We start from the raw sequence: 17663 nt of genomic DNA on the forward strand, positions 1-17663 counted from the left end.
GCCCACCTGAAACTTGTGTGGCACCCGATGTTGATCATGTCGCTGCTTGTACTTGGCATTTGATTTCTCAAGAATGTCATGGACCTGCTGGCGAATATGTTGGATGCGCTCAATGAAGCTGGTGGCCTTATCTGTTTCGGACTGGACATGAGCTGAATTCATGTGAGTAGCTGCAAGTGGCATGGCCACATCAATGGGGCATAGTGGCTGGAATCCCAAACCCCCCTGAAAAGGGCTATGGCCAGTGGAGCTGTGAAGAGCTCGGTTGTAGCTGTGCTGAACATAGGGGAGGCTCTCGTCCCATGTGCGTGGATGCTTTGAGTTATACATGCGCAGGATGTGCACAATCATCCTATTGACAACCTCTGTCTGGCCATCAGTTTGAGGATGGAAGGCTGTGGACTTCGTGAGCTTGGTGTCCAGCATTGACCAGAGACTGGACCAAAATGTGCTGAGAAACCGACTGTCCCGATCTGAGATGATAGACTGTGGGATCCCAAAGTGCACCCACACTCGTTCAAAGAAGAGTTTAGCAGTGGCTTCTGCTGTGATATTCTTCTTGCAGGCCACCATAATGGCCATCTTCGAGAACCTGTCGACGACCACAAAAACACAGTCATTTCCATGCTTAGTGGAAGGAAGGCCTGACATGTAATCCATGGAGATGGATTCCCAAGGTCGACTAGGGGTAGGCAACGGGGTATAGAGGCCGTGCTTCTTAATGGCCGGTTTGGCAATGGCACAGGCAGTACATGATCGGATGTATTTCCCAACATCCTGTCGAAGATTCGGCCAATAGAAATAATTTTGTAGTACTGCCACTGTTTTCTCGACCCTGAAATGCCCAGCAGCCCGACTGTAGTGTGCTTCCCAAATCATCTTGGCACGCTCGCTTGAAGGAACACAAAGGTGACCAAGGTGGCATAATAGGGCATCCTGGAGGTGAAAGTCTGCAACCTGCCGACCCTCCAAGAGTGTCTGGTATGTGTGGCCGAATTCTGGGTCGCTTTTGTAGAGAAGTGGCCAATCAGAAGTCTCGTGCCCACAAGAGTTGAGCACGGTGGTTAGCGCCATGATCGGTGGTCGACTGAGGCAATCTGCAACATTATTGGTGCTGCCCTTTTTATACTTGATATTCAAGTGAAACTGTTGCAGGTATGTAGACCACTTCTGATGGCGGTCATTCTGCAATTTCCCTTGGGTCTGTATGAACTGCAGAGGTCGGTGGTCTGTGTGGATGACCGTTTCCTTCCCCAAAATGTAATGCTTCCATTGTCGGCAGGCCTGAACAATGGAATACATCTCTTTATCATAAGTGGGGTGCTTCCGGACTGTGTCTGAAAGTGTTTCACTGTGATATGCCACTGGATGTCCATGTTGAGTAAGGATTGCCCCAATAGCATAGTCAGAGGCATCTGTCTCGACCTCAAATGGTTGTTGTAAATCTGGTAACGCGAGCACTGGTGCCGTGCAGAGGCGATCCTTCAACTCCCTGAATGCCTTATGTTGAGATTCAGACCAAAAGAATTTTGCTTTCGCCCCGCCCTTGGTGACTTGACTCAAGGGCCAAGAAATATGAGAAAACCCCAACACAAACCTGCGGTAGAAGTTGGCAAGACCTAGAAAGCTGCGGAGCTCTGTTAGAGTGGTTGGAGAGGGCCAATCCCGAATGACTTGGATCTTGGCTAGATCGACATGCACCCCCTGTTCATCAATGATGTATCCCAGATACTGAACCTGGGTCATGCCAAAAGTGCATTTCTCCAAATTGGCACATAGCTTGTGTTGCCGCAGTGTTTGGAGAACCTGTCGGATGTGGTGGAGGTGCTCTTCCCAACTCTGGCTGAAGATCAGAATGTCATCCAAGTATACTACTACAAAGGAGTTGGTGAATGGCCGCAAGATGTCATCCATTAGCCTCATAAAGGTTGCAGGAGCATTCGTCAATCCGAAAGGCATGACCAACCATTCGAAGAGGCCCTCCTTGGATTTGAAGGCAATCTTCCACACATCGGAGGGTTCGATTGGTACCTGGTGATATCCCGACTTCAGGTCGATCTTGCTGAAATATTTCGCCCCCTTTAGTTGGTCTAGGAGGTCATCAATCCGCGGGATCGGGTACCTATTACGGACAATGATCTTGTTCAGCGCCCGATAGTCAATACAAAGTCTCCACGTCCCATCCTTCTTCTGTACCAACACGATCGGGCTCCCACAGGGCGAAGAACTCGGACGGATGTGACCTTTCTGCAAGAGCTCCTGAACCTGCCTCTTGATTTCGTTGTTCTCCAGAACAGAGCGCCGATAAATTGGTCCATTGGGTAGCGGCGCACCTGGGGTCAGATCGATGGAGTGCTTGACTTGACAGTGCAGAGGAACCCCTGCCGGGGAGGTGAAGATGTCCTCGTACTCCTCCACAATATTGTCCATCTGTAGTTGTCGTGCAGAGGGGCCCCGTTTGGAGGCCGCAACCACTGTCTTCTTCTTTCCTTGAGGGCGTATCATCAGGAAAACAAATTTCTTGGTTTTGGAAATGATCTTACTGCATTGCTTTGCAGTAATCAAAGAGAGGGCGACAGGTGGTGCTACCTCTGGTATCCTGAACAACTTATTTCCCAATGTAATAATAACAGCACGGGGCCTTGATTCATACACAGCATGTCACTTCCAAAAGTATGGTTGTCCTAGTAATACATCACAAACTTCAAGGGGAGCAATGTCACACAATACCTCATCCGTGAAGGGCTTGATGTTGTATGGAAGGCGACACTGCTGGCTCACACGAAGATCTCGTCCTTGGTGAAGCCACCCAATGGTGTATGGTTGTGGATGTGCTGTGGTCGGTAAGCCCAACCGCTTCACGACCTCTGCCGAAATGAGGTTCTTTTGACTCCCGCTATCAACAATGAACTGGATCGGGGAGCCCTTTACCCACATCTGGGAGTGGAAGAGACGCTCCTCCTCTGGATCTTCGGGTTCGTTTTTCTGGATCTTTGCGGTAGCAACAGTGGCGCTGGGGTCCGCATCAATGATCTGCTTCCCTTTTTCATACCCCTTATCGGGTTCTGACTCAGAGTCGGAACATGCATCTGATTCTGAAACCTTTAGCTCAGCCACCAGTGACTGCTTGGCCCGACACTCACTTGTGTTGTGAGTGGAGCTCTTATGGAACTCGCACCATTTTCCAGTGTCCTTTCTCGGCTTCGCGGCGCTGTTCTTTGCTTGCAGCTTCGGCTGGTTGTCTTGGGCTGTCTCGCCTTAGCTTTGTCCTTTGTTCTGTGGTTTAGGGGCACCTTTCCCCTGCTTTGGATTCGCAGATCCAAAGTCTCGCTTCTTTTGTTTAAACTTCTGCTCGACCTTGACGGCATACCGGTATGCTGCGCCGAGCGAGGGGATGTTTAGGAATTGTATTTCTTCCTGGATGTACTTGTGTAGGCAGCCACGGTATTTGAGTATCAAATGTTGCTCCGAATCCTTGATACCCAACTTTGTGCGAAGGGTATGGAAAAGATTGGTGAACTCCGGCACGTCTTGGTCCCTTCCTTGCTGCAGCGTGGTCCACTTTATGTATTCATCCTCGTAGCTCCCGACAGGGTAGTACTGCTCCTTGATGGCATCCCGGAACGAATCCCAGGTGGGTGCGGCTGAAAATAGTGAGCCCGTACTTTCATCCTTCTGCTCGCAGTAGGTTTCCCACCAGTCCTTGACGTGGGGGGTTGCTTTGAGGAGAGCAAAAACAATCTTTTCCCGACTCGAAAATTCATGAACAGAAAAATAACCCTCTAGCAGATTTAACCATTTATCTACGGCATCTGCGTCTATCTGACCCTCGAATATGGGGATTTCAAAATTAACTTGTACCTTAAAGGGTGTGGCGTTTCCAGAGTAGCTGCTGGAAGCCGATGCGTTGCTTCTGGGTAGCCGCTGAAGGATCTGGGCAAAGCTGTCCATCGTCGCGTTCCGTTGTCGCTCGAGGGCTTCTTCGAGCAAGATTTTGATGGGATCTCCTGCCCCCTCGTCTTTCTTCTCGTCCGCCATGGGAGGCCGTCGGGATTTGCGAGGCTGGTCTTGCAAAGGTTCAACCAGTTCAAGCCCTAACTCCTTATATCCCGACCTTGTTGGGGACATGCAAAGAAAAACAGAGAAAAAGCAGACCGCTCTGATACCACTGATCCGGATTTAAACAGGAACACAACAAATTACAGAGATAACCATATACACAAAGATGCAGCGGAAATAATACTTCATTTCATTAATGGAAAATACTGAAATATGCTTACAACCAGAAATGGAAATAAACCAGCTAGGGCGATGGTAGCTTATCTCTGAGAAGAGATGTGATGGCTACATGCCTCTGAACTGTATTACAATGAGGCTCGAAGGCCTATTTATTGTTGAGAAACAATGGAAAACCCTTAACATTCCAAAACCTAACCCTAGGAGATGAAACGCCAAACTGTGGGCCCCATTTGGGGGTAAGTTGGTACATCAACTTCCCGGGGTCGTAACTTTGGCATATGATCTCCGTTTGACGCGTACAATAGCTCATTAGAAAGATCTATCCGAGCACTATCATTTAGGGCCTCAAAACGGCTCCGGAAGTTCAGGACCCGAAAAACTGCTAAAAATAGTAAGTTGTGCTACAATTAAGGAAATTGAAAATTCTGAGAAAGACAATGTTGGGGGTCCAGGTGGACTTGGCAGGTGGCCACCAATATCCACCTGGATCATGCTTAATGAACAACTCAAGAAATATTATTTTTTCCACATACTTATCACAAGATAGCCACTAAAATTCATGTTTTCACATTTAACCTAGCTAAAATTACATCATGTTTACAACGATAAAGACATGTCTACTTTAAATAATTTACTTATAAATACATACATACATACATACATACATATATATATACATACATATATATATATATATATACATACATATATATATATATATATATATATATATATATAGGAAAGAAAAATGGATCACCAAGTCTATTAGAAAGTCAAACAAATGCCTCTTAATCACCATCACATTATTTATCATTTAATTCTTAGCCATACAATATTTATTAATTCAACTTTTATTTATAATTACCAGTGAAAAGAAAGTCAAAACTGTTGCAATATCCCTAAAGAAAAAATTAAAATGTCTCATGCATTTATGTAAGTCAATTTATTTATCTTATGGTCGATAAAAAGATATAATCAATATTTTATACATGCATAAGACCTCCTTTTAGTTTACATAATGTTTCAAGAACTGAAATTTAAATATAGTAAACATGACTTTACCTATCATGTCAAGAATTTAATCTTACATATTAATACACAATTTTTTCATTGTTAAAGTCTTCATAGATTTATCACTACATGATTTATATTGATTTTGAAATAAACAAGAAGAAAAAACATGTGAACTAACTAATAAACCAATAAGTATCTAAATTTAGAATAAATCTTCAATGTTGTTTCTAAATTCACTATTTTCTCATTTTGGTTATATTCTTCTCATTTTCCTATTTGAAAATGATTGTGACCTTGAATCCTTATTATCATAGATATTGCACACCATGTTTTAAATTGCATTTATATTTATGGAGATATGTTGCATACTGAAAATAAAGGAAGTTATTTTACTACATTAAAAAGATTTGATGATGGACATTATAGTAGGCCTTTTAGTACACATATATAACACAAATATGATTTTTCTTCTCCATTTTCTATAACTTTGTGAGTTATTTTTATTGATACTCACAATGTCATTTAAGAAACGAGATAATATGAGTATATTTAGATTGATATCTTAATAAAATATAGTTACAAATTGATAACGCATGCTTAGAATTACAATCTTTTGATCCATCCTGATGTCTATCCAAAGCCTATAGAATAAGTATACTATAAATTATATTTAAACACATTAAACAAATAAGTTAAAATTTTAATTTTTAAATTATAAATTACACAATCGGAAATACTCAGTTTTAAGTGTAAAAAAGTTTCCACTGCAAAAAAGCGTGTAAAAACATTTGTGAATCTTACCAATTATATAAAATGCCAACAAGACAATAAACAAATAATATAATTAGCAAAATAAAGAAAACAAAAACACACAACAATAGTATAAATGATGAAATTACACAAGTGCATATCACTCTCCATTATTATTACCTTGATTATCTTCCTCACTTGGCATGATAACACTGTTGTTCTCAAAAATATGTTTTTTATATAGGGTTGTGTCTAAATACGAACCACTAATTCCTATCCAACACATATGGGTAAAAAAACACTTGGTTTTAGTGTTATGGGAAAACATAAGGCTCCTTAGTTTCATGCCACATCTTTATAGAGTTGATAGATATCAACCCACTATCACAATCTTCCTTTAAATTATTATGATCAAAGGTGTCCCACCACTTGCACCTAAAAATAACACATTGGAACAAAGAGGAGTCCACTTGAATAATCTCTTGCATCTTTCCGACGTAACCTAGCGTCCCCTGTACTAGGTTTTGATCGCGGTGGCTAACATGAATACGTTGGTTGAACTTGGCTTCCACTCCATAGTCTTGTGTTATGCATCCATCACCGGCATGCTCCATGCGGAAATGATGTCCATATTCTCACATAGATGGGAACAAATGCACCTATAAAAAAGTGAAACAATCACAATGTCATGTGTCTAATAACACGAACATAATTAGAAATATTAAATATAGATGTTGCAATTCAGAGGTGCAGTATGAAGTTAAAAATGTATAGAAGGAGATTATTGCCGAGTTACTACACCCAATCCCTATGTTTAGCGCATCCTCCTTATCACATGAGTAACGACCAGATGCACCATATTTCTCTCTTACTTGATCAACAACCCAACTATTAGGCATGTCGTTGGAATATTTTCTTTTAAATGATCAAGATAAGGAACACTTCTACCTTTCAATTGTTTGAATTATTTCCTATCATTGACCCATTTCCTCCTCTTCTACTTGTACAATGCAACCCACAATTGTGTTGCTTCCATATTGTAAAGAATGAATTTATTGGTGGCTTCAATTTCTGAATTCACTGATGAAATCAAACCAACATATATAGTACACATGAGATCAAAATATGCATTAATATGAAATTCAAAGTGAATAGTTAGTGTGTAGAAATTTTATAAATGGTAAGCCACTTACTCTTTATCATGCACCTCTTTCCATTCATTTGGAGAAGCTTCCCTTCTCTTTTGTCTTCATTCATTTCGTTTTACCAAATCACTGCATCTGGTATGTTGTTGATCTGCTTGATGTACTCACTGACATAATAGAAATACTCATACGATACATACCCCTCTGCCATAGACCCCTCAATTTTTTCCCATTTTCAAACAAAACCTTTGACTTTATTCATGTACCTGTCTATGAAGAACATCCAACAACAAGAAACCACCCCAACTAATTCAACCTTATCTACTAGGTGAATTAGAAGATGAACCTGCAAGTCCATGAAACTCATCAACAACTCCTTCTCAAACATACAAACAATCTCAGCTATATCTTGATGCCACCATGTAATGCTACCCATATTAATCTCCTTTGATGTGATCCAACATAAAAATGCAGATAATTTAGATATGACACATCGTAGGTCTTAGGGGAAGTCATGGTTCACACACTCATGAACAAGAAGAGGATAATGCCACTGCACATTAAATAGTACATTATACAAAAAATAATTATAAAATATCTCATTGCATAAAAATAAATAAATAAATAAAATCATGTTTTTGACATACATACTCTTAGAGGGTTCAAATGGTCATGCGATTTCAATCCCGGCAAACAATCTTGCATAGTGAAGCAATGTCATAGTGAAGATTCATATAAAGAAGTCACCCTCACACTCATTATAACTTTCTTTTCCAAAGAAAGAACACCTTTCTTTAAAATCCATGGGACATCAACTTCTTTGAAATACCAAGAGTGACCAATATCTCTTCTAGTTTCTTATCTTTGCCAATTTTTATTTTTATTTTTTGAAGAAATAAAATCTCTCCTAATAGCCAATGCGTCATTTTCTTTTGATGATATGTGCATCCATAAATAAGATGAAACATTTTGAAATATATGCAAGGGATCTAGTATGTGGGAAATCTTAAAGTTGCTCCCAATATGAGAGCTCATAAAAGATAGATTTCCTTTTCATCCTAATGGGAAATCTCTCAACATAGGTGTCAAAGAATTCTGGATCATCAAACATGGGCTCCCCATTTGAATCAAACATTTCTACAAACTCCTTCTCTTTCTCTCTCTCATATGCTCTAAGCCATTCAGCTGGTGTCATTATTGCAAGCCTTTGGGTTCTCTGTGGTTTACCATTGAAATCATATGTTTCTCTTTTGTAAGGGTGTTCTTCTGGTAGGAATACCCTAGAGTAGTTATACATTCAATTTCATAGGTGTTCAAACTACCTATCCTTCATAGAAGGTCCAAAACATTTACATCCATGATACTCTTTTGTTATAAGACTTGTGAAATTATTGTATACAGGGCACATTATCGATCATGAAGATCTTAACAATTGCAGTGAATTAAACTAATATGTGAAACAATATTGTTACGTATATAATTAAATCAATAAAAATGTAATTTACTAGAGAAAACCCCTAAGCCTAGATAATCTGTATGGTGTAAGCACATATGCCATACAATGTAAAACTCCTTTGTGTTGTGATGGGTCTTGATACATCGTACACATGTATCCCTTCCCATAATTCCTTCAATTTATCTACCAATGGTTGTAATTAGACTCCATATTCTTCACTTTTCTTCCACTAAGGACTATGAGAGGCAACATAAGATGTTAATTATTCAAAGACAACCATGGGGGGGATATTGTTATTGATCACTACTATAGGCCAAATAGAATAGTTGGTGTTTTGGAGGGAATATGATTTGACACCATCCATGACTATTCTGAGTCATAGAATTCATAATTCATCCTTGAATTTTTTAGGCCATGTATCCTCTATATGCTTCTTGGCTATTGAGTTAGTTGGGATTCACGTAACTCCCGAATCACTTTTGTGTGAGGCATGCCATCCCTGCAATGTAGCTAATTGTTTGCAATGAAAGAGCTTTTGAATCCTTGGGATTATAGGCATGTTCCTAAATATCTTAGGAGGAGGAACATGTGATTTACCTTTATTTTATTTTATTTACAGTACCTGTCATGCCCAAATTTCAAACATATCTCTTTGTATGCAATTTCCCTCTATATAAAAATACAATCATTCATACATACATGATATGATATGTACTCAACACCCAACATTTTCAACAACTGCTTTGCCTCTTCGCAGCTACCCGACAAGACATTATCACTCGAAAGAACATTATCTTTGAATAACTTGCATTTTGTGGGGAATATAATTGTACAATGTAAATATTTAATGTTTATAAAATCAACATTTTTTAATTTTGATTGTGTGACAAGATTTCTCAAAATATAAGGGACTTGATCGAGCATGTAGGTGAATTACCTTAATATTTTTGAGAAACATGCATTCAACATGCCAAAATTTGCTTTCAAGTTGTACAACAACATCATTGTCTCCAACTAAGTAGAATTTGACTTGATGCTAGGCCCAAAGAGAGGGGTGGTGGAAGCATATTTCAATCTTTTCAATAAGGTATCGGTGATATGAGCATCACTACCTAGTTAATTTCTCTGGAATGCATCTAAAAATGTTTCCTACATGGCAATTGTATCCTGTAACTAATCATCCATACCAACCTATATTTTATTACCCCCATTTCCAACTTGTGATGAAGAACTACTATTATTGTATTCATTCCTAATTAGTGAATTTGAAAGTAGTTGGAATTGAATATGTGGTTGATTTAACCATTATTTGTATGCTTCCTCTCCGAGTCTTTCTCTTAATGGAACCTTCTCTCGATTTGACATTGCAGAGGGAGCACCAGAAGATGGTAGGTGGATCGCTCATCATTACTATAATCTAATTTCAAAAAACAATGAAAATTAATACATCAATGATATTAGTAAGCACATCAATGTAATTGGTTTGTTGAAATTACATTATACCAAACAATTATTACCATCATTGATCTAGGATTATGGCTGGAAGATGCCATGTTCCAATCGGCAGGGTGAAGTGGCTGTCCATTTTCATTTACCAAGTTCTTGTGATATGTTTCTCCTGATAATAGTTTCTAATGTTTTTCAAATGGAGGAATATTTCCTACATCTCAACTCGATTCAGAATTAGGATCCTACAAATTTAGATACATTTTTATTCAAATTGACACAAATTATGAAATAAATAAATTCAATTAAATAATTGAAATATAAATAAAATCTAAACTTGTTGGAGATGGAAAGGGGTAATTCCGTGAATGAATTTGATCAGCAATATGAAACAAGATGAAATTTTAAGAATTGACCATTTGATATTATGAGATTGTCTCCCTACATTTGAGCAAAATCAGAAATAAAATTTTGTGTACATATCTAAAATTAATTTCGCGAACCATATAACCACAATTTGGATTCCAATATAGTTTTCAAACCATTTTTCAAGAATAAGGCAACTTTAAGTGGAAAATATATAGTATGAACTACTGTAACTCATATGGGTGTGTCCTAAAGGATAATTTGAGATGACTATGCCATTTTGTGTGAAAATAAAATTTTAGATAACTTTTAAATCCTATTGGTTCTCTTATCAGGATGAAGCTCACTGATGCATTTAAATAATAACTGCACTAGGGCATTAAAATAATAACCACACTAGTTTTCAACATTACAAAAATAAAAAATATTCTATCATACCGGTGGTCTTGTAAAAAACAACATCGACGTGATTAAATAAAAACAACATTGATCCACACCTGTTTTCGGGATTTTGAAAATATAAACAAATTATACCTTGTCGGTGTTAATTTTTTTTGTCTGTGATCCTCCAGGCTTGACATGTGGCTTGAGGAGCTACAACCTAGGGGAATATAAGCTGTCAAAGTCACCCAAGGATCGGACTTGGCCTGGGCCACAATAGCCCTTAGTTGATTGGATTTCTTAGCATGTCTCCTACCCCTAGCACATGGCGCAACCACCCCCCCAATGAGGTTTGATCCTAGGTCGCCTTGCTGATGAGGCCCATCCTCAACTGATTGTGCTACTGAGACTTGACTTGTCAGTGTTCTTATAACAATCATAACATTGATGCATTTAAATACAAAAAATACAATTGTGTTAAAACATTAACTGCACCGTTTCGGGATTTAAAAAGAAAAAAATTCTATCATGTCAATGTGTTTAGAAAATTTGGTGCCTAGACAATTTTAGTGCACTTTTCTTTTGAATGCACTAGTGCTCTTTACTATTGAATGCATTGATGCTCGTATTAAGTAAAAAAAAAAAACCATTTTTTTTTTTCAATTAAAAAATGAGCGGCAATCAATTTTTCAAAATTTAATTTTATAAAGTCTTTTAAATAGTAAGAAGTTATTCACTATTTCATTACTTTTTCCAAAATTTCAAGGGAGTGCTTTGCAAAAGAGACACTCCGAGAGCACTATGCAACAAAAAAATACTTTGGAGCAATAGAACTATTTAGAAGGTCAAAAACTAAAAGGTATGGTGATTCACTCAAAACCTTGCATAGTAAAAATTTTAATTATTTTTTATTTTACTAATAATTGTTTTTACAATTTCTGCTAGGTTTTAATTAAAAGAGAGGTCATTTGCAAAAGAGAGATATGGGGAGTACTATGGAGCAATAGAATATTTTGGAAGTGCAAAAAGATCATAATTTGAAAGGTATGATGATTCACTCAAAACCCTACATAGCAAAAAATTTAAATTTTAATGTTGATTTTATTGTTAATTTTTTTATACAATTTCTCTTAGATTTATTCATAATTAAAAAAAAAAAACCCTGTATAATAAAAAATTTACTGTTGATTTTACTAGTAAAAATATTGACAATCTTTATTCCTATTTAGATTTAATTAAAATTTAGAGAAAAACTAAAAAAAAATCAATACTTACCTTAAACTATTACTGCTTCTTGCTTATTTGACTGCAAAATTCCACCTTAGGGTTTAACTCCCTTTACCACTTCGCAATTAGGGTTTTTCATTTTAGGCATTTTAGATTTAATGGGTTTGTGTACTTACTTTATATAAGGCATTTAACATGTAAAGTAGGGGGATCACTTATTGAATTAGATCTAAACCTTGTCAGCCTTGTTCGTTTTTTTTAAACAACATATGTTTCATGGTGTGCCCTGTGTAGTATAACACGCCAGTGTTGGCAATGCTTCTATCATTACTTATCGCACTAAATCCTATCGGCCTTGTCCAGGCTATTTATTAGTGCTCCCGTGTAATATAATGCACTATTGTACCTCTATCGAATAACATTGTTAAGTGATAACGATGTTTTTATCGTTACAAATCGCAAAGCCATAATTTAAAATTATTTCAAAAAAACAATTATCATTATCGGTGCTGAATAATTAAAATCTCGATGCATTTAGTAGATTAAATGCATGGAGGTGTTTATTCAAATAACCGCAGTGGTTACCAGAGCTCTTTTTGGCTGAAATTATTTGATTTATATATAAAATATATTTAATGTCTTCTGTATTGAATGGTACATGTTGTATATTGATAAAAAAATGTCTGTGAAGTTGTCAAGTAACAAAAATAATGATCGACACCATGATGACACATCCAAAAAAGAAAAGAAGGAAATTTCTTTGTATATTCTTTAGAAAATTAATATGTTTGAACTATATGTCAGTTTAACTAATATGTATTGGTTATTGTGTGTCATGTAGAGCCACAAAATGAAAAAAGTTGATAAGATTTTTTCTAATATAAGTACAAAAGAGCGTAAAAGCCTGATAGCAAAATTGAAAAATGATGAATCAAGTGAATGAAAATAACTATTCAATATGAATATTTTTTTTATTTTTTTATTTTCATTTATAATATACTTAAGAACATTAAATAAAATGTTTCAAACAATCTATTAATTCATAAATGTGTAATTTTTTATAGGAGAAACAACAAAGGAAAAGGTCAATGTCGTTTTAAGAAAAGAAAAAGTATAAAACATGTAAATGACAACGAATTGGTCTGTAGCTCATCTAGAGTGGTGCTGGAGGTTTATGAAAGTGAGAGTTTTTTTACAAAACTATGAGGGATATAGTGGAATGAACATATAGACATACTTCCCACTTACAATACAAAAATCAATCCAATGATTCCAAGAACCAAATTATATCTAAACTACAGGAAGTGTTTCCAGAGAAATGGTCAATGAGACTTGTCAGAATTGCAATAGCAAAAACATACAACGAAAGAAAAGAATCATTCAAAAGGTAATATTCCTAATTAAAATAATTTTCTAGAATTATATGTATATATACTAAAATCCATTCATTTATTAGTATCAATTTTGTTATATTTATTTTTCATATATCAATATAAAAATAGTTTATTACTTTTTTTAGTTGATATGCGAAACATGCTAGTACGAATGTCCAAAAAAGTGTACAAGGAGATGGTCAAAGAAATGGACATAATTGCATCATAGAAGGAGCCATCTCAATAACAACATGCTTCAAATATATGTAATTATGATTGAACTTGTACATATAAACAAATAATTTCACATTAAATATTAATTTGCAAGTATTTTCTTGCAGAAAAGAAAACAAAATGGAACTCATTCAGCACATAAAACACAATGACAAGGAAAAAATGGTTGATATCAAAGTTTGTGAGTAATTGTTAATATTTCCTTATAACAACCCAAGGTTTCATTGTATATTTTAAGTTGTTTTACAACAACAATCGTTGAATGTCTTCAAATAGGTGCTAAAATACAAAGTAGAGTCATCAAAAGAATTGATTGACATTTTGTTAAATATTGGTTATGAGTATATGTTGTATCAAAAATTAATTGTGGGATTTGTAACTATCTATGTTGATTTAATTCTATGAGTTTATAATTAATAAAACAAAAAAGTCCTTTATATTAAATTTATTATTTATAATGGGGTATAAAAATTGCAGAACACAAAGTATGGAACTACACCAACAAAAGAGTTGTTGCAACAATGCAAGAGACTTGGTTTTGAAACCATGTGTATAGTTCATGAGTCACTTCTTGCTATGACACATTTATATTTGACTTACGTTGATGTATATTATTTATTTTAATTTTTATTATTCTCACTAATGTAGATACACTCATTACACTCTATTTTTATGTTTGAAGATTGAACGAGATCAAGAAGACAAAAACAATCGATGCAATCAAAAAAACATTCGTCCAAATAAAACAAGTCATGGAAGTATGTCGAGCACTGACAATAGTTCCAATGAAGAATGATGAACTATTTGGATATCAATGCAAGATATTGTATTTTTTGAAATAATTATCTATGAAAATCAAACATTTTGTTTATTGTAATGGACATAGTGTTCCAATTGAAATCTAACGGGTTACCAATAACAATCCCATTTTGTATGAAAAAGAGTCTCTTATTGATATATAATAAAATACGTTTTAATTTATTCTATTGTGTTATCCAATTTCGTTGTGAAATGTTACACCATTGATTAAATAAATGGATGATTAAATATTATAAGGAAGAGATGTGAAATTTGATAATATAAAAAATTAATCCAAACATCATATACAAATACACTAATCAAATTTGAATTTACATGAATATTGTTATAAGATATATGTCAATTTTTTATGAATAACAGATTTTAAAAATCACAATAATTGCATTGTCACAGGTCGATGTTTCCAATAAATAGAAAATATCATACAAAAAACTCGTGCATCCATAACATAAACACACACTAGTGCATTATGTTATATAAAATCACCATTATGTCATTTTTTTTGCATGGTCTGTTATAGACATATTTGGGCACTGCAACCCCAATCACATATGTCCATAAACCAAGGGCTTCTATGTCCCTAAAAGTGTTGTTTCATACCCTAAAGGAGCAAGGTCAGCTGATTACATCATCTCCCAGAAGTTCTCCATGAAAAACTACTTAGAACTGGTCAAAACAGGACCATACAGACTGCCCAGTGCTAAGGGTGCGATGCATCTCACCTGCCACATGCAAAAAGTGTGATGCATACTGGAAATCCCTTCTGTAGGGTGCGATGAGTGAGAGCAGACAAATGGCACAAGAAGTTTGCTAGGTGGAGACCCTGAGAATCTTCTAAAAGCTGCTCATTTGACACTTGCCTCCTTGAATTCGCCCAAGGACGAGTAAGAGATCATGGAATCTCCAAGTGGAACCAAGAACTATCAGAGAGATGATACTAATCAAAATCCCAAAAGCTGACTCACCCCTCTGCAAACAGCTATATATGGATCCCTCATCCTAGAGATCCAGAGGTTCGAATTTGGTAATTTTTAAAGAAGTGTTGTTGGTTTCTCTTTGAAGACATTGTTGGGTGATCTTGCTTTGTATGAGGTGAAGAGGGCTTTCAAGCTGGGAGGATGGCATTGGGTCAGACCAAGTGGCTATAATCCTCTCTTCTACTACTTCTATCAATAAAGCTATTTGATTTTTCCTCCATATTCTTGTGTATCTTTGAATATTGTGTTGATATATGCATTCGTATGGTCAATATATATATGATCCTATATTGTTTACAGTGATAGATCTCTATGCTTCGATGGTATTATGTTGTTGTGACTCTACAGGTGCTCTTTGAAGCAAGACAAGTAAGGAAGTAGTGGCAAGATTCTGTCGAAGGGGAAAGGAAACAAGCAAGGAGCGGAACTCTCTGCTTCTTTCTCATCTATCTCTCATAAACGAAAACACAAGTGACTTTAGTTTTTTTGTTTCTAAGGCAGCTACCCATCCTAATGGGACTAGTAGTTCTGAATAGGCACTAGTTTTCCAGATAACATAATGGCGACTCCACTGGGGAGCGAATAGTTTGATTACTTGTCTATATTTATTTGATTCATAAACCATAGACGGAGCCTGAAGTTAAGCCAGCTAGCCTTCGAACTGCATTTTCTATGCAAGTGCAAAGTAGATCAACGCTGCTTCAGTCAATCTCCGGGTTTGTTTATGAACTAAACAATTGACTTGTAAACATTCTAAGTGCCCTACATGTAGTCAAGTAACCTCATTAGATCAGCCCCTATACTTTGTAGTTACTGACTATCATTAGCTCAGCCTAAATCCTTGAACCAAGCTGCAAACTACGACCAAAAACCAAGTTAAAGTCTTGTTCCTGGACCATCGCACTGTCTTCTTTTGGCAGACTGGATGAATCGCACCTCATGTGTGCAGTAGGTGGGATGCATCCATGTTTCCCTGTGTTACAGGTGCGATGATCAGGTAAGACTGTTTCTGCCTCTAGATTTTGGTTTTTTCTTCACTATCTTCAACTTTATTCAGGATTTTTGCTGTCTGTGATTAGTAGACCACTATTGAGACCCCCTTCCTTTGCATCATCTAGCCTCCATTGTACAAAGAATTGTGAATGTTTTTATGTATTTTTCTCCATTTACAGTTCTCCTTTACAAAATAGTAGCTTAATCAAACTGTTGTCTTTTGATTTGAAAGTGTCGCAAGTGTCGTTTTCAGTCAAAGAAAAGAATCCTCCTCTTTTTGATAGGTGATTACACTGTTACTCTTGTATTTGATCTAAATTTATAGTATTTCAAGTGTCGAAAGAAGTTTTCAATTCAAAATCGCAAAGTGTCGTCTTGCCTTCCTGTCGTTTTTTGAAAAGAAAATCGTTAGTACTGTCGCTTTGAAAGAAGACATAATTTAGATTTGTACCTAGCATTCTTTTTGTCATTCACAAATTAAGAAAGTGGAAAAAAAATACATGCATGTGCATTTGCATTTAGATTGCTTGTTGATTTTGATTTAGGACAGTGCATCTACTGTGTGCTCTGCTCTATGTTGAAAGGATTTTGCTTCTCTTTCCTTAGTAGCTAGGATTTTCATTGCAAAAAGAAGAGTAAACGACTGTTTATCATCTTAGATTGCATATTTAGGAGTTGTATATCTACATCACGCAGTGAACCTTAAAGGAAAACTTCTTAAGAAACATCAACTATAAAATAAATTCAATGAACATAAAAACGCTTTGGAACCTAACACACAACATCTAGAAGTCTAGGCTAGAGATGTATTCCGGCGTCGTAAAGCCTAGTAACTATCGCTTTCATCGTAGATTGGGTGATTCCTCCTCTTTGAGAAGGCAAGTGCCAGTACAGAATTGTGCTCCCATGTACCGTCGAGTATATATTGGGTGACCACAATAGGCTATATCCTTTATCCTTAGGAAGCCATGTATGCCGCCCTATCGATCGCAATGCACTGAACACAACATTCAGGAAGATTGACTGCCGTACCATAAAAAGTATTCTGCAGTTTTGCGATTGGTTTGGTAATCCCTCTGTCTAGATTCCAGAGTAGTCAGTGTCATTCCTTTTCAGACTCCTTAAAGGAAAAGGTCCATCTGAGCACTTGTCACTTCAGACTCATTAAAAATCAAAGGCGGCTAGAGTCATCTTTAGCTTTTTCTCGACTCTTAAAAATTGAAAAAGCAAGTTGTGTCAAAGC

Source organism: Pinus tabuliformis, chromosome 8 (assembly GCF_031772625.1).
Source record: "Pinus tabuliformis cultivar Carrire ecotype Pingquan chromosome 8, CPIR1, whole genome shotgun sequence".
Taxonomy (NCBI): domain Eukaryota; kingdom Viridiplantae; phylum Streptophyta; class Pinopsida; order Pinales; family Pinaceae; genus Pinus; species Pinus tabuliformis.